Here is a 4,994-nt window from a genome sequence, read left to right on the forward strand (position 1 = left end):
AATAATATGTACATGTATAATTTAAGTTGTGAATCTTACAAACTAATAATCATCATCACTAAAATATATTTTTGTAAAATATAACATATGTTTCACTAGTCAAATTGACGACCTAAAAACACGTGCCCGCCTTATAAACCCAACTAGAGGGCTCCCTTGAGATTGAGTCGCCCTCCCTCTAGCACTGCTAAAATAATTTTTACTACTAGTCTCAAAGTCACATCTAGTCATTTTTAGCTCATCCTAATACATATTTGCACTTCTAAGGCAGCTCAGCCCCCCTCCATTTTTTAGCTCATCCTAATACATATTTGCTCTTCTAAGGAAGCTCAGCCCACCCTCCATTTTTTAGCTCATCCTAATACATATTTGCACTTCTAAGGTAGATCAACCCCCTCCATTATATATATATATACATACATGCTACCCTTCTGTATTTGGCTGTCACCGACTACTTTTCTCATGATACCTCAAATTACTTGCTTTCTAGAACTCAATCCACTTTCTCGAGAACATGATATATTCATTGCAATATATTTCAAGATATTTTATTTAGTTTGGTGAACTAAATATCTACTAAGAATTTCAAAGAGCAAATTGCACCAAAACTACAAAAACAGTGGCTTTTAATGAATAATCTAGCCTATTGGGAGTAATCTCAAATGTTTCTAGCTGACTAATAGTAATTCACTCCCATAAATATGATTTGTTTGGGACCGCAATAGAAATAGCCATTGGTATGAATTTTATAGCAAGGTCTTCAAACACAGATGGCAATTTTGCCGTGTTTACTTGAAGAAACTCTCATGTTCCTACAAAACGTTGGCAAATCCAATCCTTCGCAGAAACCATTCACTGAATCGCATTACCTTCCATTTGTGGTGTGTATGAACAATGAACATTTTGCCAAGATTTTCCTAATCCTAAGGCTACGTGCTAGCACACAACCACCATTCCTTGCCTCCAAACGATCACATATTTTATATATATATACATACATAATACCAAATCTCAACAAAATATATATACTCCAAGAAATTCCAAGAACATTTTGAGTGTCATTTTCGGAATGTTGGAATGAAAATTTCTTTACAGATCCATATATAGGGGTGGGGTGTGGGGGCTCACCGATAGGGGCAGCTGTGGCGTCGTGGGCGGCGGGGCCGGGGGTGTTGGGGCGGCGGGGCGGCGCCGGTGGTGTTGGGGCTGTGGGGCGGCACCGGGGGCGATGGGGCGACGGTTCCGGGGGGCTGTTGGGCACCGGGGCAGCGCCGGGGGCGGTGGGGCGGCGGCGTTGGGGTTGTGGGGCACCGAGGCGGCGCCGAGGGCGCGGGGGGCGGCGGCGCAATGGTGGTGGCGGCGGTGGGCATGGGGGGAGTGGAAGAGAAGAAGAGAAGAAGAGAAGAAGAGAGTGAGAGAGAGAAAGAGGGCCGGGGTGGGGGCGGGACGGCCGTTACAAAATACAAACGCTTTTACGTGTGCTGGCGGACGGCAAAGGGTCTAGACTCTTTGTCGTGTGCCTCCGGACTCTTTGTCGTCCTCCATCATACGGCAAAGAAGGGACTGTAGTTTGACCTAACATTCACTCGGTCAGGTCGGCCTAGTCCAAAGCTTTGCCGTCTGTTGTCCTAATCTTTACCGTCAGCCGCTGACGGCAAAGAAGTGACTGATGGCAAAGACATTCTATGCCATCAGCGTGTTCTTCGTCGTCAACTTTGTGGCAGCGGACGGCAAAGACACTCTTTGCCATCAGCTAGTGGACGCCAAAGATTTAGCGGATGGCAAAAAACTGAATTCCAGTAGTGCTTCCTTCTTCTACCTCCCGTCTCTTTCCTTCTGCAGCCTCCTATAGCTTCCAGGAAGCTTCCTCGCCGGAAATACGCCCCGATCTCATCGAGCTTTCCATCCCTGCACCTCCTATCGCCATATATAAGATCCCCACCCCCTCCTCGTTCCATTTTTTCCCAAGAATACCGTCTCTCCTCGCCTCTAGCTACCGGACCCATCTCACCGGAGACACTGGCCAGGAGCATCGCGCCAGGAGCCCCTGCCTCGCCCCAGCGCCCTAGCGCCGCTCCTGACGCCTCCAGAGAGCCCCCGCCGCACCCCTTCATTGGATCCCCCTACCCGCCGCCGTCCTACTCCGGTGGAGCGCCCTCACCTCGCCGCCTCCACCACGACCGGCCATTGCCGGAGTTTCTCTGTAGCAGGTAAGAGCTCTGCCTCTCCCTCTCTCTTATCTTATTTTTCTCCCCACCCTTAGATCCCAATTGGACAGTTTAGATTAGATCCAAACTTACCCCTTCGGTTTATTAGAATAAACCAAGTGGTCCTGTTAGTTAGATTATAAAACCGAAGGGTTTTTCTTATATTGTGGTCGTCCTCTAGATAGCCTAAAACGTGCACACCCTACAACCAATCAGGATCTGTCACGTCACCTTTTTATTTTTAATCTTTTCTGTTTTTTCTTTCTGAAACAGATTTGAACCTGTTTTTAGATTGCTTATAACTTTTAATCCATAACTCCAATTGAGGTGATTCTTTTGCATTGTATCACAAGTTTTACGTAGTTTCTGTAGATATATAATTTGTCCATGTTTGAAAATGTAAAATTTGAATTTAAACATATTTGGTTTAAATCCTGTTTTGCTTATATCTGGAGTTTAAAAATAGTTTTTTAATTGCTTATTTTTGCTACTGATCACTAATGATCTTATTTATTAGTAGATAAAATTTCAGAATTTTTGGAATATATTAACTCATTATTTTATGTAAAACAGTTTCTGATTTAGTTGTTTTCTAGAATTGTTACAATTTCTTTGGCTATAATTGTTTTTAATTATTTTCTTTTATACTTGTAAATAGGTTATATTTTGTTTTCTTTTAGTTAAATGTAGGATTTCAACAACAATAAAATTTTATTTTTATTTAATATCATGAAATCAATTCTAGTTCTATAATAACTTGCAATTGATTTCCTTACTAATTTAACTCCCCATTTGAAAATACTTTCGAAATAATATAGTTTTACGAAAAATAATTTCCGTTATCTTAGTTAATTTTATATTTTGTTTTCTGTTATTTTACTATTTTATTTTGGATTGTTGTAGTAGAAGACTCCATAGTTTCCCTTCGAAGTTTATTTTGGATTCTCGTTTGATTTGATTTATTGGTTAAATTCTATTTGTTGTGGTGATACTGATTGCTAGGAAGATTGCTAGTATGATTGCTTATATGAATACTATGTTTGATTATATAGATTTCGTCGAAGAGTGACGAGTAGTTCTATCAAGTTATTTTTTGAGAGCGATATCTATCTCCATCAACCTTACCAGGCAAATCACGTTGATCATGTTTTTACCTATGTTTTATATGCATTGTAGCTCTACCTTCTTCACCCAATTGCATGCAAAGTAGGTACTTGGAAATTTGGATCTTGATGTAGTATCATGTGGTAGGCACCCATCACCCTTGTTACTTGGCCCGGGACGATGGATTTTATTTTTCTATGCTTTTAGTAGACGGGGTTATGGTTGAGTGTGTTATTCACGAGTGTTGTGAGAATATAAAATCAAGGCCGGATATCACAAGACTTTCGAGACCCCGTGATGCAACATACCTCTGGGTGAAGGACGGTTCAGATGGGCTCCCTGGGATAAACCAGCGGAGGACCCGGGATGCATGGAGAAGCGCCATGATATCTTGCGGAAAGCTTCACCCTGGCTCAAAGAGATGGATGGATATTTCAAGACCCAAGGCTTACCTGCACAGCCACAAGTCATTATGGGCTCTGGCTTGGCTGGACAACGTGGTGACTCTGGACGAGCGGTACTACGAGATGTAGAAGAACGATAGGATTGGATGGGCACCGACAGAGTCTTAGAGGAACCCATTGAAAGACCATGTTTTGATCATCCGGTTCTCAAACACCCTAAAGTGCGAGGACTTCAATGGAGGCGATCAAATCTTGTGGGGAACGTGTGCAAAACTTTGCAGAGTACTCAAACCTAATCGATTAACCGTGTCCACGGTCATGGACAACTTGAGCCAAAGGAACTGAAACTATCAGGAACTCTCAACACCATTAATTATTGATGTGGGTAATATTAACTTGGGTATGAGAAATGGTTGGTAGAACCTTCTCATTAACAACCAACAATGTAGTAAATTTTGCTTTAACCCTCTCTCTTATTGCAGGAAAATTCGCTTTACGCAAAACTTAAACTACAGCCCCACATGCCATATATGCATATAATTTACACCTCTCTCTTTTGTGACTTGCCGGCATATTCAATATGCTGACCTTCATGGCTGCAACGTCTTATGTTGCAAATACTTTCTTCGATGAGTAAGAGTACGATTCAGGGTTATGGTCTGCACTCAACCTGTCGTTGGTGTTTATTGGGACTCCACTCCCTTGACTGTTTCCGCTGAGCCTTTGAGGTATATATCAGTTTTATGTTATTTACATGTGATTGCACTTTGATATATACAATGATGTACTGTGTGTGCCAGCATACTGATCCAGCGATGGCACAGATACACAGAGGCTTGACTCGTTTTGAGTCGGGTCGCTACAGTATATGTGGTTCACATATGTTGATCGGAAGTAATTAGAATTTCTGGAAACATAAATGGTTGTTTGAAAGGACTTTTTCAAAGGAAAACCTGGATAGAGCTACTTGAACGTTGAGCATCAAGATCTATAGAGATAGATCAAAATGCTAAATAGAACTTTCAATGAAATGCATGCCTTGACAAGGTTTTGAAGGAGTTCAAAACAAATCAGCAAAGAAGGAGTTCTTGGCTGTGTTGTAAGGTGTGAATTTGAGTAAGACTCAAAGCCTGGCCAGGGCAGAAGAAAGAGAAAGGACGAAGGTCGTCCCCTATTCCTTAGCCGTAGGCTCTAAAGTATACCATGCTGTGTACCGCACTTGATGTGTGCCTTGCCATGAGTCCGCTAAGGGGCACAAAGATTGATCCAGGATTGAATC

The sequence above is a fragment of the Hordeum vulgare genome, chromosome 7H, assembly GCF_904849725.1.
Source record: "Hordeum vulgare subsp. vulgare chromosome 7H, MorexV3_pseudomolecules_assembly, whole genome shotgun sequence".
Taxonomy (NCBI): domain Eukaryota; kingdom Viridiplantae; phylum Streptophyta; class Magnoliopsida; order Poales; family Poaceae; genus Hordeum; species Hordeum vulgare.